This window comes from Balaenoptera borealis, assembly GCF_965194805.1.
Source record: "Balaenoptera borealis genome assembly, chromosome: 9".
NCBI classification, from domain to species: Eukaryota; Metazoa; Chordata; class Mammalia; order Artiodactyla; family Balaenopteridae; genus Balaenoptera; species Balaenoptera borealis.
Window position 1 is genome coordinate 104,149,421 of NC_138873.1, and position 27,148 is coordinate 104,176,568.

The window sequence follows — 27,148 nt, forward strand, 5'->3', positions numbered from 1 at the left end:
ATAAGGCTTACAAGACCCTACATGATCTGGCATCCTGTGAGGTCTCTGAACTCAGGCCGCTCTGCTCTCTCTCACTGACCCCAGACACACGAGAATCTTGCTACACCTTGAATATTGCAAGGGAATGCTCCAACTTCAGGGACAGAAAGTACAGCTTCTTTTACAATTCTGGCAAAATGTATAATATAGTTTAAAGGATAAGTGAACTAAATGGAAATTAATGAAAAGAAATAGAGAACTTACTGAAATAATTTTATCTTTAAGTTAACTTACCCTCCATTGTATTTAAAGTGTTCATTATTCTATTGTATTGTAAAATACTCTGCAAATTAGAGTATGTCTCAATGGGAAATCTGTAACTTCTCCTTGTCTGCTTTTGTAGTTAGAGCATTAAAAAATGGTAGCAGGTCCATCACTGAGGGGTTTTAACATTTTCCAAAATTATTTGACCTTAGACACATCTCATGGGAGAAATATTTCTCAGAAACCATTTTGGGAAATACTGCAGGAGAAAGAGTACTTCTCCCTCTCTGTTCCCTATTTTGATTTGAAATTATGGTACTACCTAAGCGAAGAACATAACCTCAATATCCTGTAAAATTTCGTAAACAAGCAAACAAACAAACAGCTTATAGAAGATTGGTTAATCAGATGACACTTTCTGAGAAATCCTGAATAAATGTAGTGATTTATGATTAAAGATACTACCAGCATGGGAAAAACTGACCAATCAATGACATTTAGTTGAATAATCATTCTGAAACTTTCAATCTATTCAGTTTAGCTGGATGCTATAAAAAATTTGGCACACGTTATAGGTGTCAAACAATACTTATTAAAAGATGAATCCTTTATGTACTATAGTAATCAAATCCAAATAGTCATTGCTAATACCCACATGACAACAAACATCATTTTGGCATTAAATTAACTATGCTATAAAATTTTGGTTTAATCTTTATTAATATGAGTTTTAATGAAATGATATGTTACAGTTCAGGCCTGGGACAATGAAAACAAGTGCTGATTGTCTGGTCATGGGCATTTATTCATCCTTGACATAGAGTGAAAGATAGAGACATCTAGAATAAGAAGATACATTAGCACTCACATAGTCCAAAGAGCTCCTGTTACAGATGAGAAAACTGAGGCTTAAAGCATTGAAGTGATTGACCAACCTTGAAGGTCTCAATTCCTTGTACTTGGTCCAAGAATATAAGCCATGTCTCTCAAGCCTTTTTTTCCAGTCTTTCTTTCAAATGTCTTTCTAATTTGTGTGTATTTAATCTATATCTTTGTTCACACACACACAAACACAAGTGCACTTCCCATTTTAAAGTCATGCTTTTTAAACTCAAGATTCCATCTGAATACATAAATAGTGAAACACTGTACCAATGTGTTTTAGTGTTCTTGTTTTGAGAATTTTGGTATGAAGGACAAACTTGTGTGCTGGAATCCTGGTCAGTCAATCACTAACTGTGTGTCCCTGATCAGGTGTTTTGACGACTCTCAGCTGGCTCTTCATCAGTACAGAATAATATATATTATTTCTACTGCACAGGGTTTTTGTAAACATCAAATAACATGATGCATATAAAGGGACTTTAAAATTAATTATGTGCAACACAAATATAATGGACTGAATTATAGAGAATGGTAAGTGAAACCAAACAAAATAGTAATACGTGAAATAATTTATAATGAATTATATTTGCAATTCAGTACATTATAATACTTCAAATCACCATGTTAACTTATATAGGAAGGCATATACCATTACAGTTGTGCTTATATATGCCAAATATATATTGTCACATGTAAGGGTCTCAGTTACTAAGAATAACATGAAAGCAATGTTTGAAAATAGAGTCTGATGAAGCTTCATTTTCAGTAAAAATAAATATTAAAGCAGTTTGCTGTAAAAATTTAAAGTGAAATATATGTTCTTTGAAGTAAAATCGACTTGAATTAAAATTTAATTCTTGAAAGCATTAACAATATTCATGAACTATCTATTGATTCAATTATCTCTGAAGTATAGTTCTTCAAACACCTCTGTCATGCATTCGATCCAACCAGGTGTGTGAGCTCAAGACCATGCAAACCAAAGGGGGAAAGCGGGTAAAGCTCTGCTGCCACTGCAGCTCGCAGCCGTCTGTGCAGCCTCGTCATGACGTTGTTCCTTCAGTGGGTGTTGAGGTTTGCGTAAGGAAGTTCAAGTTGATATACTCTTGTGTCTTTGCACATTCTAAACACTGACATTAGTAGTGAAGAGGAGTCCTACTTTGGGTTTTAAACAGTCGTATTTTCATCCTAGACCCAGAAGGGACACAAAAGCAGAGCTGGGAATGGAAGAGCTAGATAGGAAGTCTCCCGTCTCCAACTCATTGCCTTCTCCACCAAATCATTGTTCCAATAATAACACCAAGGTCATGATGTTTTAAAGGAATGGAGCAAAGTCTCTAAGCTGCTCAAGGTCTCGTATCTGTGGTGTAAATTCTTTGTGCGTCATAAAATGAGCTAAGGAGAGTGATTAGGAAGGGAAATTTCAAACGTCAGAGTTGATGTTTTAATACTGCCTCAACCTTGCCGTATTTGTTAAATGAATGTCAACTGGAACCTGTCCAATATTCAAGTCTATTTGTGTTTCTAGAATTGAGAATTGTAAAGTCCATTGATGTAAATGACATAATGTTAGAAGTAAATTAATTATTTAAACTGATGCCAAATATAGGCAAAATTCTTCTAAGGATGCATGTTACCATTAGCAAAGCAAGATTAATAAGTGAGCACATATTTTATATAGAGCAGACAGCAATATTAAGTTTTAAGGTGACAAGAAAAATCATTTAAAATCCCCAGTACTACAAAATTGAAATAAGTAAAGTTTCATTTGTATTATTTTTTTAGTACATATATTTATTCTTTCATTTGAATAAGTATAATTACTTACATGGCCTCAATCTCCCTGTCACTATATTTTTTCTGTTGGCCTCATATTTCTCTAGAAATTTTCCAGGAATATATCCCTTTAAGTTAGGTTGTACTACCTGATCACACATACATTGAATACAAAATAATGTCTCCTTCATCTAAAATATGTATACACACACACACACACACACAAGTATATGTATATATAATATCAGAAATTCTAAATTAACTTAAAAATCACCACTAATGGTGTGTAACCACAGGTAAGTAAGATCTTATTTTAGGTAAATGAATTTGATTCTCAAAGATTATTGAAAGTTACTGACAGTTGTGGAAGAATATATATTAAGTCATATAATTTGTATTTTTTAAAAGATAATCAAGCTGAATTTCGGGATGAGACAATCAACTGTTTCTGCACCTTTTGTGTTCTAAAATGACAACAGTCACCTATTATTTTGTATGCTCCATATTATATTTTAACGCATCTTTCACCTTAATTGTTCATTTAATTTAAACTTTAAATTCTGAGTTTCCTATCAGAAAACCCTATCTGCCTTTCCAAGATATAATTTTCCCCAAGGATTGATTTAAGCTGTCTTATAAATGATCCTGCCCCTGTCCCATGAGGATAGTAGTATATTTATTAGAAACCATAGTCAGAGTGTGGTTGCAGCCCAACAGTACTGCTTCAACTAGATATATAAATTATCTCCTTTCTCAAATGAAAGTGTGTCCCCAAAAGGTCTCTGATGAAAACCTACAGAACATTGAAAATCCACAAGATTTCATATTGACCAAGTGCTTACTGCTGTGGAGGATGGAATGTAATTTCCCTGGAACGTAGAGATATAGGAGCTTGATTTTCTAATATGCTAGAAGGCGGGTAGAGCATAAAATCTGAGAGACTAACATGGTTTGAAAGCTTAACCAGAGTTTATACAAATCAAATTAAGCATATTTACAATTAATATTAATATTCTTGTTATAAATATGTTTATGTGTTAGGAATTGTACTACATACTGTACATGTATTTAACTTTATTCTAAATATAGATATATTTGAATACCTTTAACTGTTTTGATTAAATAGTTTATGAATTCTAAAATCATTTCCAACTATCTGCTTATATCCGGATACATCTTTATTCTCAATTGGCTTTAAAAAATTGCAAAACATATTTCACAAAACCAACTAGATGTAGAAAAGACATCTGTCTGCCAATAACTAGCATTTGATTCAGACTTCCTAGATTAAAAAATATTTTAAAATACATCATTGCATTTGTAGTTGAATAGTTTCATTTTTTTTATAATTGTTGGACTCTATCTAATTTAAAAATACTTCATATTCTTTTCCAAATAAGAATTCATATTGAGAATTATCACAAAATGTGGTTAAGTGTAGCTATAGAATGTGTATATGTGCATGTAATCATGTTTTGAAACACTGAATACATCTTTCAATATCAATCACAATTGGGCTTTATAAAAAATGAAGAATTTGGTTTTGACTATACCCTTGGTTATATTCTATATTCCATTTTTGGTTAGTATCTTTTAAGAAGACTATAAGGTAATTAACCAGATTTTACAGTAAAGAAGGGAAGGTGCAAAGTCTCACATGGCTTGTGTCTCCAACTCTATTGCAGTGACCTAAATGGCTGTTACTGGCGAAACCTTAACATTGACATTAAAAAGATGGTGGTAAATACTATTACAAGTAAATCTACCAGGGCACTAATTTTTGTAAAGGCGTAGATATTTTAGCACTCAGACATATTTGTAAACAAGAGATTAATCTGCTCACCTGTTATTTTGGTAATATGAATACAAGAACCAAAATGCACACTCATCTCTCCTTTTTCTGAACTAATTGCACTTATTACACATAAAATTAGATTGTGCATTCACTTATATAACTAGAACCGAATCAGAGTTTGCTGTTTTATGTTTATATTATTTTGCGTTGGTATTTTTCTATTTAATTATGTTTTGCGCCTTAGTTTGTTACATATGTATGTGTGTATACATATGTAATTATGTTATAATTCTAATATAAGGTATTTTTTGCCTCACTGGGAGTTAATAAAAATATTTTTCTTTTTCTAGCAAACAGAATCTCTCAGTATAGATCTTTTCAATATTTTGTTTTCTTTTAATTAATTTATTCTGTGTTGTTTATTAATCTTCTCCCTCTCATGCGAGAGTGAGGTCAGCATGGACCCCCACAGGAATCTGCTTAAAGTTCGACCTTAAAGAACCATAACTATATATATTTTTTTCTTTTGCTTTAATATTGTGGCTCACGATTTGCTACTTCCTAGGACAAAACAAGAGATGACTTTTAGAAAAACAACCTTAATTCTATAAAATTTCTCTGCTGCATTAAATAGTAAATGGTCTACTTCTCTCTACAGGGGTGGAATGAAAGGTGTGAGGCCTTGGTAGAGATGACCTGAGATTCAGGTAGAGCACGGAAAATGTCAGTAGAAGCGCTGAATCAAACTTTCCCCTTCATTACTGACAGAGAGGATGACTTGCTGACAGACCCTACCTGGAGGAATATCTGAGTGTTTGTTTGTTTGTTTTCACTGGACTCTTTTATGGCTACTTGTGTGGCCTTTGCTTTGGAAACGGTTTGTTGTTGCCCATTATATTTTATAGCAGTAGCTTAGGCAAGTGGTTTACTCATGAAAACATGTGGAGTGCTTACCAGAAATTATTTTCTTCAAATTTATTTAACTCCACTTTACTTTGCAGAATGTCTGTCTGTTTATAGTATATATTTTCCAATTTAATAGTTGTATCTGATAGATAACTTTGGATCAAATAATTTTTAAAGTAATAGACCTTGTAAATACTGAGGAAATATTTCATATAAGCAAAATATGAAAACCATCAAAACTTAAATGTGAGATTCCATGTAAGTGGTCCAATTAGTTTGAGAAATTTCTGCTTTGGTGCCTCATTGAGGCAAAAATTAGCTAATATATGATTATCTTAACAAAACAAAATTTTTAGATAACACATTATCCTAATCAAAATGTTTTCAAATAACTTTTTATAGAATAATTTAAAACAACTGATAATCATAGGCAAATTAGTAATATTTGCAAGTTGTATGGGAAAAACAATTGTTTTATTTTAAAAAAGTACTAAGGAGGTTGCTTGGACATTGAATCTAAATTTACCTGAGAAATTATAAGAAAAAATACATTTTATTGGAAAGATAAATAGGAAAATGGACTTCAAAGTTTTCTGAAATGCATTAGTTTAAAGAAAGTATAAGATGGTAGAGAGAAAAAAGTTCCTCTAAGTGTTAAAATAAGGGGTTGTTTAGTTAGAATATATGACTGAATGTTAATAGGAACTGAGTATACCAGTGAATATTTCAAATTAGTATTTAGATATTTACTAAATTTTTTACATGTTTATCTTTTGAAAATCACTTTATAGAACTTTATTTGAGTAGATGAAATCACAGAAATTATCTAAAAAGTGAAATAATTAAAAAAAATTAAAGGTCAATTTAAATATTTTAACCCATAAATGTCGACGAAATCTAAATAAATACCTTAAATATATATATAAACACATATTAGTCGAATATTCATATATAGTCACACAATTCTGTGTGTTTGTGTGGAAGTGAATTACAGGGAGAGGCACAGAAGGAAGGCGTGATATCCTCTTATTTTACTGGGACCTCAGGAGGAACTAGACATATTATGGAAGGCAGTAAGAAATGCAGGCCTTCCAGACAGGAGAGAAGGAGATAGAGATGTGACTGCTCTCATTGCTAAGGAGCTGAAAATCTAACAGGGGAGACAAGTGACTCAGGAAAAGTTACTAGTAGCAAATAACTGTAGGGGAGGAAACATGATTTTCTACCTACACTTCTAGGTTCTTGTCTGAGACCCTTCCCTATAACAAAAGATAGATTAACAGGGGAAAAACAAACCGAAGTTTAATACCAAGTATACCTCCTGTACACATGGGAGAGACCCATGAAAACTGCATAGCTCTCTAAATGGCCCGAACCACCACCTTCATACCATCTCCAGCAAATGACAGAAGAAAACGTTGGGGAGACGAGGCAGTTCTGGGCAGTTACCAGGGAAGCACAATAACCAAGGGTATGGGTCTGGTGTAGATTTAAGTCCTTGCCTTCTCCATTGATCAAAGTTTCCAGAGATTTAGTCATTCATCCTCTTCTTCCCATACAGTAAGAGAAGCACCCTTAAAAATGTAGATTTCCCTAACAAATGTAAGTGTCTCTTACAAAAGGGTAATTTCTACTTGGTTTTTCAGAAATTCTCCCATGTCTGCAGTTTTTTTTTTTTTGTTTTTTTTTTTTTAATAACCAGCTCACAATAATCATTATGCTAAAGAGCTATGTTTAAGGATTGTAAATTTTGCTTCCCTTCATGCCAAAGAGTTTAGACAAACAGAATCCATAAGTACTGAGTAGCTAATGACTTAATTCTTTACCAATCATTTGCCAAAAATAAAGAGCTTAAATTTTTTTTTGTAGTTGTCCTGATAGATTTTGTTTACAATATTTATATTTTGTAGATTTTTATAACAATTATTCAAAAATAAGTTTTAAAATAAAATTTATTTTATAAAATACATTTTAATAAAAATACTTTATTACACATATACTTTATTACTATGTATATAGACAGTATCAAGGACACATAACTTGAGTTGTAGGGAAATCTCAGTAGAACTGCAATCAAACCATGTTATGCATCAGATGCATGAAGCATAAGAGCATTTAGAAGTTATTGTTTTGTCTTTTATATTTCAAACAGGATAAAAAAAAGTCAGTTCTGTATTTTTAAAGTGTGAAAATAAATGTATTTAATGATGTCTAGATAATCAAATAATATCATTTTGATCAACTAATTATTGATTCTATCATTAAGGATCTCACATCCTCTTTGGTAGAGTACTGATTCTTTTTTTAAATTGTAAAAATACTATTGTTATTTATTATTGACAAACTACAAAAGTAAAAATATTCTAAAAAACATTCTACAAATAACTAATATAACATGATCATAAGTACGAATTTATTGATGAAAGATACTTAATATAAAGAAATGGAATGTTCTTTCATCAGGTGTAGTTCTCTACCATAGGTTCTATTTAATTAAATTGAAGTTAAACTCTATAAACTAGTTTCACTGAATTACTAAGGTTATCAATTATGACAATATTTTTCCAATTATTAATATTAGGGGAATATGAAAAATTAAAATTAATCAAAGCTTTTAACTGAATTAAGTCATTTCATAATAACTGTAAAATTCTATAAACTCAGCACAGTACCTCTTATAAAGATAACATAACTTATTATTTTTAAGTTTTTATGCTCCACAACCACCACTGTGTAGTCTGTCCCTTTGTTCTCAATCCATTCAAAGAAAAGACAATATCTGTCTGATACCAGGCTCCAGGCTCCACCTCCTGTCCATGATCCTACTTTTGCCAGCTTGGACCTGATGATAGAGATCTTTGCTTTTCCTCACAAATCTCACTTTAATTTTCTTCAACTGCTCTATAATATAGGATTTCCTGAGTATTAAACTAACCCTGTGCAGCCCTGCCTCATAATCATCTCCTGGACACAAATACACAGTCAATCCTCTAAACTCTGCTCAAAGACAAAGCCAGTTCTATGCCTGATGAAGGAAGTGCTCCTGATATTCTGTAGTAGATATTCCTGGACCAACAGACCCTACAATAACAGCCTGGACTTAATGCTTTTATAAGAGGGAAGGTATTAACTAAGTCTAGTTCAGAGAAGTAAATCCACATCACAAAATGCCCATGGAAAGAGGTGGAGATGCTGAGAGCTTCTATTATAAAATATTTTAAAATATATTTGCTTTACTTTGTCATACTTTATACCAGTGTTTGGCAAACAGCAGCCTGAGACGAAATCTGGGCCTCTGTCAGTTTTGGTAAAAAAAAAGTTTCATCACAACCCACCACTTGTGCAGTCATTTACTATAGTCTGAGGTACAAAGGTAAAGTTGAGGAGTTCCTATAGACACTGTATCTACCTTACTCCCTGGCTGTCTTCACGAGCTGTGACCAGTGCAGTCTGTCACTCAGGGCTCCCCACACAGAAGGGCTTGTGTTTGAAGTTTAACACTCTGTCATCAGTCATAGAGTTCTTAAAAATGTTATTTTTTTGAATTAGGCCTTTGTGAAGCCTGTTGGCATAACAGACAGACAATATGCTGGGGACTTGTGTTTCAGCTCATCCTGCCTCTCCCCCACAGGAGGATTCTCTGGACCATTGCTTCTGCGAACTCTTACTGCCCATCCCCTTCCTTCTCATCTCTGTTCTTCAATGGCTGCCACCCTCACCCAGGGCAGTGACAGGGTTGCCTTGTTCAGGGTGGTCCGCGTTCCACCATTCACAGGGCCTGCTCTTGAGTACAGTGGAGTTGGGCTCAGGCACCAGCCCCAGGAATCTCAGAGAGGGACAAGGGGACGACCTTCCCGTCCCAGGCTCAAAGCTCCACTGTGCACTTGGCAAGTGAGAAAGTGAGGCTTCTGGCCCATCCCATACAGGTAGGAAACACTCATAGCCTTGGGTTTGAAATCTCTAGGGCTGGGTGAGGCAGAGGGGCTCCTGGTAGGGAAGACTGATTTCCTCATCTCAGCAGGGGCCCAATATTCTCATTTTGCACTGAGCGTTAAATTATACAGTTGGATCTGTTTATCCCCTAAGAGGGTCAAAAGTGTAGCTCTGACTCTACCACATCTTCCTGACCAGGAACAACCTCAGACAAGGGTGGATCCAGATTCCAGACTGGTCTCCATCTCCTTATCTTCCAGGGCCTCTCAAATGTGTCCCTGCTTCACCACCTTCTGTTGTCTTCAAAAAGATTGTTTTTACATGCTGGGGAACATTTCCAGTGGCCCTAAGCAAAAGGAATCCTTAATTACTAGAAGGAGAACTCCATTAAGTATACATTTAAGAATTTAACATTGTTCTCTTGTCATTATAACAATTTTGATAGCTGATTTTTTAAAATTATCTAATAGTTATACTTAACATGAAAAAGAGATTGGCTTGATTAGACATTATTTTAGATAACTTTACTCTAATTGCAACTTTCTTTTCAAACTCTACATGGACCATCGATGCAGTAGTAACATCTGAAGGCTTGCAGACTTTCGCATTTATCCAGAAACCATACACACAGATGATGCTGAAGACATTTTCTGAAATTTTCAAATTCATTAATCACATGGAGATGCCTTATGTCTGGCAACTTAATTTAACAACTAAGAACAGAAGAATAGAATCAAGGATGGGTAGGTGTCATATAAATTAGAACTTAATATCCTTCCCACAGGGGGTTCAAAAATTTTTAATTTTATTTACTCTCAAACTGTGGTGATACTAATATAATTGTTTTGTATTTTACCTAAGATTGAAAATAAAAGCAGTAACTAAAATTATTAAATATTTATAGTCATGAGTTATAGGATATCCAAGAGTTCTGAGCCACAGACTACTGATCAGAGTCAAAGACCACTCAATTGTGAGGTACATATTTAAGAAAATAAAGTCAAATATTTGAGGAAGTTGCATTAATAAATATATTTTAACTATTTTTTGGTTTGTTTTAAACAAAGAATTGACTCAAACCATCACTTTTGGAGACTGTACTTTTGGAATTAGAATCTCATCTAAATTTGTATAGTGCAAGGGACAGCAGATGAACTCATTGTTTTTAAGCTTCTATATGTCCACAGCTCTACTGAAGTCATTGTAATAGGAATCACTAGAAAAATATAAAATCACATCTATAGTCATATCTTCCCAATATTATGACCTGATATATATATTTTTTTAATAAATAAATCCATCTGAAAGGTATATAGTAACATGAAAGGGAGTCAGTATTCAGATACAGTTTAGAAAATCTACTGTAGGCAATAAAAGACCAGGGCAACATATTATTCTGGGGTATGATATAGATCATAATGTTTTGCTCTATGAAGAGAAACTTTAAAACTGCATAGAATCATGAAAACAAAGTGATTAATGGGAGGCCATCTAAAACAAAAATCCAGGCTAGGCCATTGTCAGTGCTTCTGTCTAAAATGAACTGAGAGAAGTCAATGATTTACATCTTGGAATGATATTGAACTATCGAGGGAAATCATACTAATGAAAAGAAATAGTTTACCTACTGAGATTTTTTGCTGTTGTCAATTTGATAAAAAATTAACCTAGTTTCTTTATTAATTAGATTTGCATCCTAGAAATCTTGTTTTTAAAAGCAAGTTGAAACAAAAAACAAAAAAACTTAACAAAAATCTCTCTAAAATACTATATAATACAATGACCATTTATGAGATATTTATGCTGAGTTTTCTATAGTTGATTTCTGTCAATGGATTAGTGCAGGTGGCATTCCCTCTTTTAAGAAACTGATAATTTCCAAATCTTAAACTGATATTTATATTCAGCTTATGCAAAGTAAATTGTTATTAAATATCCATATAAGTCTATCAAACTATGTAAAACCTGTGAGAGATATACTTTGACAGAAAGGTACCATTCTCTTCTCCTATAAGGGTTTTCCAGTAATTCAGTATCCACAGGGTGTTCAGTAAATATCTTTGTCACCTACCTAGTATCACCTTGGCCTACTTATAATCACTCAAGAAGATGTTCTCTTTTCTTTAGGAGTCCTTCCCCAACTCACTTATTTGGGTAAATGCCTTTCGGGTATGCTCTCTCTTTTATACCTTCCATACTTTTGTCACACTTTGCCATGTTTGCCGATTTACTCATCTTTCTTCCTTGGTAATTACTGTTTTCCCTTTGTCCTCTCTGTCCTATTCACCACTTTCTCTCTGGCACCTCTGGCCTATTGCTGATACTCAGTTATTTGTTGGACAAATGAATGAAGTCCGTAGGTAAGATAGCAATGTCCCATCAGAAAGACTGTCAAGTAAGTAATAGTTGGCTGTTTCCTGATTTATAAAATGGTATAAAGGCTAAATATGGCAGGTAATGTCTAGGTAGGAAGCAACAGAAGACATTAAAGTCAATTCGCGAGAGCATCATCGTCAAACTCGGAAATATTCCAGTTGTGCCTGGTGTCAGTCCTGATCTCAGCAGATATTTCACATTAAAACTCTCTAACTGGCACACTTATGCATTAACATTTTGTTTTCAATTTCTGCTTTGTCTTAAAATATTGAATTTGCTTTGTAACTTTTCAAAAAAAATAAAAGATTAAATTCAAGTTGCATCTAGTGTAATTATATTCCGAAGACTGGTACAAAGCAAATTTCAGAGCACTAGTCCAAGATAGTCATCATACAATAGAATTTGATGGTTATAGTTACTATCAATCGAAAGTACTAAAAGTGATTTCTGACTGAATAGTAAAATTTATGTTTTCATTATCTTTATGGTACACCAAAAATGACCATGAAATAAACTAATTAATTCTACTTTAAGGAATAAACTGAATTTATTTCACACACCATCACTAGCAATCTCACTTTAATAGATTTATAAATTGCCAAATAACATTCCTGAAGGTGTAATCAGAAATAAATTTACCACCTAAGGTTTTATTTCTTCTCTTCTCTTGTCATGCTTGATAATAGCTTAAATGTTTTATTTGGTTTTATATTTTGTAAAGTCCTTTTTTAATAGATTAATTTATATTAATTATCAATATATTTCCCAATATCATAAATAATTCATTTAAATTAATAATGTTTATACATTTAATTTTCACCTTAGTTAAAACTACATTTAATACTTTTATTAAAAGGACCTGCATTACAATATAAAGTAATTAAACTTTGAACTTGTGATTATCCACAGAAGCTACTTCAAATATTTTCCATTCAGTCTTAAAACATTAATGTTATAGTGATGTATTACCACTTTTATTAAATTAATAACTGCTTCATAGTTCTGTAAGTTTTGTGAATCAAGTTAACTCTCTAGATCTGAGCTGTGTGATACAACAACGAAGAGACACGTGGCTGCTGGGCATCATTCAATTTGAGATGTATTCTGAGTGTGAAGAACACACAGGATTCTGAAGATAATAAAAATAAAGAATAATGGGAAATATTAATAATGGAATGAAAACATTTTTGATATATTGATTACATCAAATACATTATTAGAGTTAATTTTATCTGTTTTTACTTTTCTTAATGAGGCTACTAGAACTTTAATATTATATACCTGGCTTGCATTTTGTGATTAATATAAAAGAAATATTATATTTCTACTGGACAATGTTGTTCTACCTTTTGCTCGATGGCCCTTCTGCACACTTTTTTATTTAAATCTTCAACTATTTTCTTTAGTTTTCACCTGAAAAAAACTTTATATTTAAAAAGTTGCCATTTTTGCTTCTTTGGTGCCAACCTACAATACTTAGACACTTAAAATCTGCATTACACTTCCACTATTTGATATGAGGAAGGAGGTTGCTAATTTTGTGTCTACACATGTGTCCACATGTGTCCACATGTGTACGCATGTGGGAGAATTTTGAAGGTTTAACATGTGTCAATCCTCTTATAGTGATAGTACATGAGACATCTCATTGTAATCAAGCAAGGTCCATTATCATTTCTATTTTACAGACCAAAAAAGAATTTTGAGGAAGATTGAGTAACTTGTTCAAGGTGCATTTTCCTAAGGAACAAATTTTAATTGAGAAAATCTTTATCATAATATTAGTTTCTTGGGCATTATGCATTTCAATACTATCAAAATTTCCTTTTAACATCTCACTAGTTTTACTTGATATTTCTTAACTTATTGTGACACAAATCACTTGAGACTACTGTAATTTTGATCTTATCCATTCTCATATTTTTTAATGGATTCTGTGTAACTTAATGCATGTAAGTCTTTAGAGTGTTTTTAAATTGTGTCTAATATTATGTATACTTATTTAAGGAATTTTAAGATGATTTGGATAATGAAAGCAAAAAACAAACAGTACATTTTGCTATAATAACAATATGTGGTGACAATAAATCTCATGCTTCTGGCTACAGTATACCAAGACCTCTCTGGAATCAATTCAAAGAGAGCTTAGTCATTAAAAACATATAGATACAACAGTTGTCATTATGAGGAATGGTGATGTTCCAAAGCATAACAAAAATAAACATAACTTCAGATTTAGCACAGAGAAGAATTGGACAAAGAGATTCCCCTTCTACTGGACGACAAGAAGCACTGACTAGTCATTCATCTTGAAAATGCATCAGGCTGGCCTGTGTTTAAAGAACACATAGAAGACAACTCTGAAGATGTCAAATCTAGATCAGTATACCAGGTGTTTCATTTCATAACACCTCAATAGTCACAACTTCACTACATCCTAGTTTCCTCATTTATAGCAAGAGAGATTTTGATAAAATGGATGATTTTTAAGGATTTTCCAAATTGAAAAATGTCATAGTTCATCAAAATCTGTTAAGGAACATCAAAAGTTAATACTAATCAAAGTTCAGAATACATGAAGTAAAATAAAGTGGAAAGGAGGAAGTATAAATAAAAGCCTAGATATAAAAAAACAAAAAAAAACAAAAAACCAATATTTTCCATTTCCAGTCACTCCCAATAGATTTCCGTTGAACTACTGGATCATTTTTCCTGTGGATATGAAACAATGGCCACATCTTCCTCCAAGACTAGGCTGCAAGGTATTTTGTGCATAGATATAGCTTTTCATTTTTGCACCTTAATGTCTCATCCCCAAATTGAGGAAGAACTCAACCTCATTTGACTATCGACCAAAGAAGAGTATTATGTTTTTAGTAGGTTTTGTACAGTTAAATAAAGTATACATTTGAGCAATTTACTGATTAATTACCATTTCAATAACCATCTTTAATTACTTTATGAAGTATATCTCCACATACTTTGATAGACAAAATAATTGTATACTTTTTTTCCAGTAATGGTTTCCAATTTTTGAATTTATGGTACCAAAATTACTTTATGTCTAATTTTTTAGCATTTTATGTCTAATTTTTAGATTGTGACTTTGGACTGACATTGATTTGAATTATGCAATCCTTTGAATCTTTTAAATTTAAAAAATTCTTTCAGTTTCACAAAAATATTTCAAACACTTTAATGACATTTTATCAAACGACATGAAAGAATGTATTTTTTTTTGTTTTTGAATGCAATTTTTATGTTTTATCAAATTATTTATAATGATAATATCCTACATTATATCTAAAGTTATGAAAAACATTGACAGATAAACAATAATCTGCATTCAGCGTCACTCATTCTAAAATATTACTTATGACCACAACACTTCTGATAATAGCACAAAATTCATAGAATTAATAATGTGCATACATTGCTGTAACCAAAAAGAAGTTAGACATTTCTTTGTGTCCATAGTTTAAAAGTCTGTGTATTTAAGTAAAATTTTACCCGTTGTATAGAGGATACTGTTCACCATGATCTGAAAGTTATAATTCTTTATCTCTTTCACATTTCAAGTCTCAAGAATCTGAAAACTTACAACATTAAGGACAAAGGATATAAAATAATATTTATAATTTTAAGTACCATATTCAGTTCTTTTTTTATTGAAGTATAATTGATATGCAATACTATATAAGTTATAGGTGTACGAAACAGTGATTCACTATTTTTAAAGGTTATACTCCATTTATTATTATTATAAAATATTGGCTCTATTTCTTGTGATGTACAAGATACCCTAGTAGATTATTTTATACATAATAGTTTGTATCTCTTAATCCCCTACACTTATATTGCCCGCCCTCACTTCCTCTCCCCAAGATAACCACTAATTTGTTCTCTACATCTGTGAATCTGATTTTTTGTTATGTTCACTAGGTTGCTGTGTTTTTTAGATTCCACATATAAGTGATATAATACAGTATTTTTCTTTCTTGTCTGACTTATTTCACTTAGCATAATACTCTCCAAGACCATCCATGTTGTTGCAAATGGCAAAATTTCATTCTTCTTTATGGCTAAGTAATATTACATTGTATATATACATATATCACTTATACCGGTCTATTCAGGTTTTCTGCCCATTTTTAAATTGTTTTGTTTGTTTTTTGATGTTGAGTTGTAAGAGTTGTTTATATATTTTGGCTTATCTGTCGTATAATTTGCAATATTTTATCCCATTCAGTAGGTTGTCTTTCCATGTTGTCGATGGTTTCCTTTGCTGTGCAAAAGCTTTTAAGTTGAATTAGGTCCCATTTGTTTATTCTTGCTTTTAGAGACAGACCCAAAAAAAACATTGTGACAATTTATGTCAAAGAATGTTCTGCCTATTTTTCCTCTAGGAGCTTTATGTTTGCTAGTCTTACATTTAGGTCTTTAATCCATCTTGAATTTATTTTCGTATATGATATTGGATTATGTTCTAATTTCATTCTTTTACATGTAACTTCCCCCATAGTGAGTTATTTATGATTTTGAGGTGTAGTCTTGTAACTGTACTTTTCAAAGCTTCCAAATAATTCTACTGTACAGTCAGATTCGAGAAGCCATAGTATTTAAGCCTGAAGTTTCTTCTTGAAATATCTGTTAACCTTCTCACTTTTATATATTACTGCTATCTCTTATTTTGATTGTTGCTACTTTAGATAATTAATAAATATCTTCAAATTAGAAGTTATCTTTGATGCTGGATTGACTCTTGCAGAAAATATTAACCAAAATATTTGAGGAAGACGTACAACATCAGTGTTATTTCCTGCTAAGTGTGCTGATCAGACTTTTTGTCTCCAACTGCATGGATTTTCCTACAGGCAAATTGCGGTCGGCAGGAAGCCTAGATTGTCATCCATAGAAAGAGATCATTTACAACTGTCTATTCAATATTATCCTGTAAATTGTACTAGTAACATTGCACAGTATGTAACCCAAAATTTGTGTAGGCAAACTAGTCCTATTCACAAATAAACCTTTAATGCTCTCAATTAACTGAAGAGATTTCTTGATTCACCATTTTATTCTTTCTCTCAGTGATTTCTATCAGTTTATTTCTAAAGTCTCTCTGAAATCGTACCTTCATTGTCTCTTATGCACTTGTTGATCCAGATGTTACCTCCCAGGTGTAGGTGTATCATGTTTATGTGCCTTGTTTTGCTGTTATAAATGGATGATGGTATGTATTAAGTGGTTGTATTTTTTTTTATATTTTCAATAAGTAATGTAACAGTTTTATTTTAAAATATCAATACTTATAATATTTTGGAAACTAAGTACCTTTCAAATATTTAAAATAATAAATTTTAGATGACATCTTAAAATGTGTGAGGTTTTAAATAATTTTTCCAAATGCTTATGGAGGTTAGAGATGTAAAAACAAAGACCTCTACCCTAATTCTGTTTTAAATCTACTAAAATATATTTTTTTGTAATCTTGAAAGTGTTGATGCATACCATAAATCTTATTTAACTAGCATTAGTAAACAGAATCTTGTATAACATGTCTGATATCTTTTTCATCACAAAGTAATTTCCCAAGTTTATTAAAATAATCATGCAAAATAGAATAGTTTTACATAAATACTTCATATCATCCTAGTTTTCTCACCTAATTTTCTTATTGTAATTTTTTTCTTTTCATATTTTTCTGAGCCAAATTAAATCCTTTCAAAAATATACAAAGAATAATTATGTCCATCTAAAGTATGCATGTTTAGTGGAGACAAAAATTTTTAGTCTAGTATCTGACCACTATATTTCCACTGGAAGAAGCTATTTTTGTTCAAAAAATAATTTCTTTGACATTTTTTGTTTGCAAAAAGTTCTCAGTGAACATCAGAAATGAACAGGAGATGTGAAATTGAGCTAGCAAGAAAAGAGAAAATGTCAAATGAGAATAAGACAGCTGGACAATAAATCCCATAGCAGAGTAAAAATGACCCCTTGGAGTGTGGGTCATAGACAGAGACTTAAAAGAGGAAGAGGTAGTATATTTTAATTGTCATTTGTAAATTAATGTGGTATAGTCCATTCTGCAGCCCAAAATAGTAAATGTAAAGGTAGAATGGAAAGGATGAAATAACTGAAGGAACTGAAATATTAGCAATATCCCAAATTTAGTAGCTGTAGAAATATTGATCTAAGTACACTATACTCAGTCACATCCCCATAGAAAGACTATCTGAGATATTTGGTTGAGGTCCTCAATTTCTCTATATATATGGATTGAAGTCGGAGCTTATTTTATTTTGGATTTCAAGGAACAGATTGCCCTTAGCAGATATGACTTACACATAATTTGCCAGACTGAAATGAGATGGAATGAATACTATATTAATTAAGTTATTCATTTCTATAATCATTTGTAAAAGTTTCCTTTGGTAACTGTTAAAAATAAAATGTGCTGTGATTTTAACAGTCCTCTGCATGAAGTACAGTTTAAATACTTAATTTTGTAAAAATGTGATATTAATTGGCTGAGATTGCCAAGGCAATTATAATATCTGTGGGTGGTTTGGAGCTGACGTTGATCATTGATGCTTCATCAAGTTTAATAAAATGATACTGCTTCCTTTGCCTGAATAAGTTTTAAGCAAATGAACCATGTATTATCATTATTTCAGCAACAATTATGGAATTCTTAAAATGTTAGTTCTGGAAAGACTTAACTATCCTTTAATTCACCTCCTTTATTTTACTGATAAAGAAATTATTGTCTGGAGAATTTGAGTAACTTGTCCAAACATTTCTATAACAAGACCCAGCTGATGAGAGGGACTTGAATTTATGTCTCCAACTTCCTGGTATAGTCTATATTCCATTCATCACAAAATATTACCCAATATTCAGTGAAAAAGATATCACTAGTTCATTACTAATTTTACCACTGAGTACAACTGAATCAAAATAATAATGTGGTAATCTCTTTTGGAAAATACACTATATTTCAGAAACTCAATAGAATATCCATTAAATACATAGGCAAATTAAAGAGTATTAATAGAAGAAAAATATTTGAAAATTATGAATTATATTTTAATTTTTTATTAAATTTAATGATTAAAATATTCATCTAAATTTTCTTGTGTGGGTCAAATGTATTTCTTATAGAAAAATCACTTAATTGCAATAATACTTCACAAACCACCAATTCTTTTTGAAATATGTAAAAAAATTAAAACTATCTCAAACAATTAATTATGAATTTATATTCTCTGAAGAAAATACTACTTTCAAATTGATGTCCATGAAAATAGTATACATGGGGTATATGGAAATTTATTTAATTAATAAAGAACACCTAAAATTGTGAATATGATTTAAGGTTGTCAAAGTAGAAAGAACAGAACATTTTTTAAATGAGCTGTAGATTTTAGTTGTCATCATACACTAGCTCTATGATCTTAAGAAACTACTTAAGATGTTGGGATCTAAATTTTATGACCTGCAAAGTAAAAAAATTACAAATAATGATTCCAGTGTCTTCTTCTTTTCTAAACTTTTATGATTTAATATGTTAAAAGATCATATCCAAAGAGTTAATTTAGAAATGAACAGAACATTCAAAATGACAGATAACTGTTTGACAAACTGTTTACCACAAAAACGAGGATTAAATAGTGATTTACCATACATTTCCTAAAATGGTAGACCAAACGAAATAATAAAGTTAATTAATATATAAAACTATAATACAACTATAACTATATATATGTATATATATTTCTCATTTGTCTGCTTTCTTTCTTTTTTCTTTTTAATCTTTTGACCCTTTCATCTATTTCTCCACCACCACCACTCTGGCAACCACCAATCTGTTCTCCTTATCTATGAGCTTGGTTTTGTTTTGGTTTTTGACTTTTAGATTCCACATGTAAGAGAGATCATATGGTATTTGTCTTTCTCTATCTGGCTTATTTCACTTACCATAATGCCCTCAAGATTCATTTTTGTTTTGCAAATAGCAAGATTTACATTTTTTTAATGGCTGAATAATATTTAAGGTTAAAAAAAAGAAAGCAGACGAATGAGAAATATATATATGTTTCCATTTACCACACATACTGTTTGTGTATGTATATATATACACATACATACATATGTATGTATGTGTGTGTGTATGTATATGTATATGTATATATATATGCACACACATACACACACATCACAATTTCTTTATGCATTCATCCATTGATGGACACTTAGGTTATTTCCATATCTTGGCTGTTGTACATAAATCTGCTCTGAACATGGGAGTGCATATATCTTTTTGAGTTGCTGTTTTCATTTTCTTTGAATAAATACCCCAAAGTGGAATTGTTAGGTAATATGGTAGTATCCTGCAATTTTACTAAATTCGTTTATTAGTTCTAACAGTTTTTTAATGGCGTCTTTAGGAATTTCTACATATAACATCATGTCATCTGCAAATAGTGACAGTTTACTTCTTCATTTCCAATTTGGATGTCATTTATTTCTTTTTTGTGTCTAATTGTTTTGGCTAGGACTTTCATACTATGTTGAATGGAAATGGTGAGAGTCTTGTTCCTGTTCTCATAGAGAAGGCTGTCAACTTTTTCAGCATTGTGTATGATGTTAGCTGAGGACTTGTCATATATGGACTTTATTATTTTGAGACCTTTATTATGTTCCCTCTATACCCACTTTGTTGAGAGTTTGTACCATAAATGGATGTTGAATGTTGTCAAATGCTTTTTCTGCATCTATTGAGGTAACCATTTTATCCTTCATATTGTTAATGTGGTGTGTCACATTGACTGGTATACAAATGTTGAACCATCTTTGCAGCCATGAAAAAATTTCACGGATGAAAAAAATATCACAGTGTATGATCTTTTAATGTATTCTTAATTTTGGTTTGCAGTATTTTGTTGAGAATGTTTGCATCTGTGCTCATCAGGAATGTTGGCCTGTAATTTTCTTTTCTTGTGGCATCCTTGTCGGGTTTTGATTTAAGGGTAATGCTGGCCTCCTAAAATTCATTTAGAAGAGTTCTTTCCTCTCCTATGTTTTGGCAGATTTTGAGAAGTACTGGTGTTAGTTCTTTCTTGAATGATTGGTAGACTTCATCAATGAAGCCATCTGGTCCTAGACTTTTGCTTTGGGGGAGATTTTTGATTACTTACTCAATAGCCTTACTAGTAATGGCTCTGTTCAGATTTTCTGTTTTATCATGATTCAGTCTTTGTAGGTAGTATGTTTCTAGGAGGTTATCCATTTTTTTTAGGAAGTTCAATTTATTGGCATATAATTGTTTATATCAGTTGCTTACAAACCTTTGTATTTCTGTAGTGTCAGTTGTAACATCTTTTTGTTTCTATTTTCATTTATTTGACTTTTCTCTCTCTTTTTTTCTTGAGTCTATCTAAAGCTTTGTCAATTTTGTTTATCTTTTCAGAGAACCAGCTCTTAGTTTCATTGACCATCTCTACTGTCTTTTTTTTATTTCTTTTTTTTTTTTCAAAGATAAGGCATTATTCTTTTTTTTTTTAATTTTTATTTATTTATTTATTTATTTATGGCTGTGTTGGGTCTTCGTTTCTGTGCGAGGGCTTTCTCTTAGTTGTGGCAAGCGGGGGCCACTCTTCATCACGGTGCGTGGGCCTCTCACTATCGCGGCCTCTCTTGTTGAAGAACACAGGCTCCAGATGTGCAGGCTCAGTAATTGTGGCTCATGGGCCTGGCTGCTCCGCGGCATGTGGGATCTTCCCAGACCTGGGCTCGAACCCGTGTCCCCTGCATCGGCAGGCAGACTCTCAACCACTCTGCCACCAGGGAAGCTCCCTCTGCTGTCTTTTTAGTCTCTATTTCAATGATTTCTGCTCTAATCTTTTTTTATTTAATTTCTTCTTCTAACTTCAGGCCTCAGTTGTCCTTCTTTTCCTAGTTCCTTGAGGAGGAAAGTTAGGTTGTTTATTTCAGACTTTTCTTGCTTCCGAGGTAGGCATTTTTACTGTAAACGTCCCTCTTAGAATTCCTTTAGTGCATCCCACAAATTTTGGTATATTATATTTCCATTCTTGTTTGTCTCAAGGTATTTTTTATTTATCTTTTGATTTCATCTTTGACCCATTTGTTGTTCAGTAGCATGTTGTTTAATCTCCACATATTTATGAATTTTCCAGTTTTCTTCATGTAATTAACCTCTAGTTTCATACCACCATGATTGGAAAACATACTTGATATGATTTCAATCCTCTTAAATTTATTAAGACTTGTTTTGTGTCCTAACATGATCTAAACTAGAAAATGTTACATGTGTACTGGAGAAGAATATATATTCTGTTGCTTTGGGAGGAAATGTTCTATGTATATCTGTTAAGTCCATCTGCTCTAATTTGTCATTTAAGGCCAATGTTTCCTTACTGATTTTCTGTCTGGATGATCTGTACACTGATGTAACTAGGGTGGTAAAGTCCCCTACTAATATTGTGCTACTGTTGATTTCTCCCTCTATGTTTGTTAATATTTGCTATATTTAGTTGCTCCTATGGTGGGTTCATAGTTATTTCAAATGCTATATCTTGTTGGATTGATAGCTTTTCCATTATGCAGTGTCCTTCTTTGTCTTTTGTTACAGTCTTCGTTTTAAAGTCTATCTTGTCTGTTATGAGTATAACTACTCCAGCTTTCTTTTGGTTTCCGTTCGCATACAATGTATAGTTCCTTCTTTTCAACTTCAGTCTGTCTGGGTGCTTACATCCAAAGTGACTCTCTTATAGGAAGCATGTGGATGGGTCTTGTTTTTATTTTTAATCCATCCAGGCACTCTACATCTTCTAAATGGAGAATTTAGTAAATGGAACATGTAGTAAATAGAATAAAGGGAATATAAATATTTTAAATTCTAAATATTTCTTAAATATATTTGTATGGATTAGGCAATATCCCATCTAAAGTTTATAATTAGTATAAAAAAGTAGCTAACAACTATTATGTAATATTTTAAATAATATAAGACCAAAGGATAGCATCATGTCTTCCAATAGGCTACTGAAGCATTGCTTATCAAGCCCAAAAGGATCATTCACTTAAGTTTCTAGGAGACATATTTTTGTTTGATTTTGATTTTTTTATTTACTGTGGCTTCAGACTCAGTAAAGTTGTATGTTAATGTCTAGATTTGAAACCAATTAAATGAATTTTGCTCAGTAAAAAAGATACCCCAAAAGTTGTGTAATGTTCTGCATTGGAAAAATATAAATGACAACAACAAAAATGTTGAGCACAATCCTTTAATGTCAAGATTGGGTAGGCTAATTTCTGTGTGGCCACATCTTCCAAGCTGCTTTTGTTTTACAAATGGCTAATTTATTTTTGTTTTCTCAGGAAAAGAGGTAGAGGAATAATATTGTGTACCTCAGACTGTCTTTCCTAATTGTTGATCATATTAGGATCAAAAAAAAAAAAAAAAAAAAAAAAAAGGAAAAGAAATAGATGTTTTCCTCTAGGGAAAAAGTAAAAGTGGTTTAAGAGGATGTATTTTATTGTCCAACTCTGCATATATAGTTGAGATTATTGAACATTTTTTCTACCAACTAAATAAAGTGTGCAACAAATAGGCAGGATTTAGACATTTCTTAAGAATGGCAATGAATAGGCATGATGCTTTATAAATGATCTATGCAGAAAACATGCCAAATTATGCTTAGCAAATAGTTTTTCCACACTCCTCAATGATTTACTAGGGCCTGTTTTTGAAACTCATCAGCAAGTCATTTTGAAGTTATCATGCTGTGATTAACTGCTGTGCCACTTCTCCCCTCAAAGTTCATGAAAAATGCAGACTTACTATCTATTTCACCCATTGTATGAGTTTCACAACTGATTTTATCATGATCTCTCATGCTGGGTTTATAGATTGCTGGAGCTGGGAGTGAGAACTCCTGCTGATACTGTCACAGAACAATCTAGTCCCGCCCTTCTAAGTGAATTTGTTAAAACTGTCAACAAGTAATGGCCATTAACTTTGAAGATAAACAGAGATGGACTCTTTCATCTAATATATCTAGAAATGGAAGCTGAAAAATAACGTCTCAAGTAAGATACAGTTCTATTTGTTTTGTTTCCTTTTTGTTCATATTATTGTTCAGATTGCCACTTGAAACTTAAGCCTCAGAAATAAATCAAAGTCATTTTATTTTAATACGGATGTATTTAATAGATTACCAGAATGTAATTGAAGATTTTTGCATATAATTCTTTCTTTTTTGTGTATATTCTACAAGAAATTTACTTTGGAGAGAATATATTTTAAAGATTCCGTAATTCATATATAGTTGAGTCTTTATACTCACAATAGCATGTTCTATAAAACTGCTACAAACACTGAATTAATAAATACTGAAATTTACAGTTGGGGGGGTTAGATAGGTAGATAGAGATATATAGAGATCAATAAAATCTACATTCATATATAACAGTAATATAGATTATAGATTATAAATCCTAAGAACAATTCATCTTATTATTTTCTAATTTCCTTATTTTACAAAAGAGACAATGAGTTTCAGAAATGTTACATAATTCCCATGAGGCTGCATCACTGGCAAGAGCCAAGGCTTGGATTCATAATCCATCCAGCTGGTCCCAACCAGAGCTTCTTGCTCTACACAGAGATGCCACTTCCCTCCTCCCCTCTCTGGTCATCTTGGCATGAAAACTGAAACAGGAAGGCAGAGCATCACCTTGTTCAGTTTCAGCTGGGAACGTGCATGCAGGGCTGCTCAACTTTTTTGTTGTTCTGCATGTCTGCAAATGACCATGAAAGCACCGCAAACATTAATTTGGGGGTTACAAATAAACTTTAGCAAGTAGGTGGATTTACAAATACGGAACTTCCAAATAATGAGGATGGACTGTAGTTTGTCTAGATGGTCCAGGAAAAAAATATACACGCACACACACACACGAATAGAGAATAGCAGCAACCCTGAAATTTATTGTTTATCTTCCTAGAATGTGAGTTACTTAAAGTCAGGGAAGATGATATGTGAATCCTTGGACACAGTGCCTATCACAGTCATGACTAGATTGTCTTTAAGTCAGTTTAAAATTCTACAGCATAGACAGTGGAGTGTGTGTGTGTGTGTGTGTGTGTGTGTGTGTGTGTGTGAGAGAGAGAGAGAGAGAGAGATTTACTCTGCATCATATGGTAATGATGTAATTGAGAATAAAACATACAGGGTTGCTTGGATAACATTTTAAAGACTCAAATTTAAAGCCTGTATTCTAAAGGTGGTTATTACAAGTGCTTTGGCAATATTTAGTTCTGTGAAATAGCAGTTTCTTAATTTGCATGATAAATGGGAGAAATAATTTTGCTTTTGTGAGATAAATGGAGTTCAAGGCACATTAATACACTAGAGATACTCCATCAGCAAAACTGGCCTTTCATTAACAAGCCTATATTTGTCCCCTACATTTAGGTTTCTGACTGGTTTTGTGAATAGCTGCATATCAGATCTTTTTCTTCTGAATGGAACTTTAGATAATTCCTGCCTTTAGAATAGGGTTACTAACTCAAATTTATATTTCCAGCAAACTGATATCAAGGTGTATAAAATGAGAAATGATGGGAATATTTTAGCTTTATATTTGGGTCATCAACTCCAAGATATATCTGCAAATATATTCTCCCAATCTTTGGCTTGCCTTTGGGTTTTAGTAACAGTATCTTTTGAGGAGCAAAATTTTGTTTTTATTTTTTATGAAGTCATATTTTTAAGTTTATCATTTTGAAGTCATATTTTTAAAATATTTGTCAAAATTATCAAAATGTAAAATTTAAGAAATAAAATTTCAGAAAATTATAAAAAGAGAGGAAAAGAAGCTGGTTGAGGAACAAAGGCAAGCTAAACATTTTATCACATGTGGGAAGAGTTTGCAGATACAAAGTAACTCTGTATAGCATTGGAAGAAAAGAGAAGAGAGTACTGAAGATAAGTATATGTACTTCTGTGTGTGTCTGTGTCCTTTCCCCATGCTGAGAGTTTAGTTAAACTGCTCTATATTATTGCTGCCTTGGCATCCATTTTGTGTGGCCAAGAGGATTGCAGGGATTTTTTTTTTTTTTTTTTGATTGCAGGGATCTTGAACTGACAGCGTCCCCTCCCATGAGCACATGCCCTAGAAAACAGCCCACAGAATCACAAGTAAATATAAATTATTGAAAGGACTTTCCTGAAGTCCCTTGTGTTAAACAGTCTCCCCCACCTACCAGGGCATCCCTCTTGTGTGCTCCTTAGATAAGAATCCCTGAAAGCTTACCAAAGCCTGGTCTTTTAGGTTTGAATTAGCCCATCTGGACTTAGCCTGGGAACCCCAAAGCACTTCACCAGTGGACCCTAATAAAATCATGTGCCCCAGGTCCTGCTACACATTCTCTGCCTACACCCTGCCTTGATCTCCCATATGGCCCTTGGAGGCCTGCCTTGTACAAACTCCAGGACCTGTGAGTAATAAACTTCTCTACTTCAATTACCTTTGTGGTCTTTTTTTGAATGACATCTCACTTTCCAATACCACAGGACTCTATTTAACAAAGTTATAATACTGTTTAATAGTTTGGCACCTTTGTCAAAAATTAACTGACCATTACAATAATCTTGAAACTAGAGAGTATAAGACTTACTACTTTGCTATTATTTTTCAAAAATTTTATGACTATTCCAAGTCTTTTTCTTTCTCATATAAGTTTAGAATTAGTTTCTCAATGTCTAAAAATGCAGTGTCTTGGAATTTAGATTGGGACTCGATATAGATCAATGTAGGGAGTTGATGTCTAAAGAATTTGAGTGTTCCGATCCATATGCATGGAATATGTCCACATTAGTTTAAATCTTCCTTAATTTCTCTAAGCAGTGTTATATAGTTTTCACGGAAGAGGACTTAGAATTTTTCAGTACGTTCAGTCTTATGTATTTTGTTTCTTGACACTGATATAACTAAATTTTTTGCATGCTCTCCAAATCTTATTTGATTACATAGATAAAACAAAAAGAAATTAAAGTAATGGTTTAGATAAACAAAATTAATAAACTTATCATCAAATATCTGTTATAGTATCTAAGAACAAAGGCAGTTGGTGTAAACACTATTACATTTATACACTTAGAAACTCTTTAATGACCCTAGAGTGTCAACTTTACATTTAAT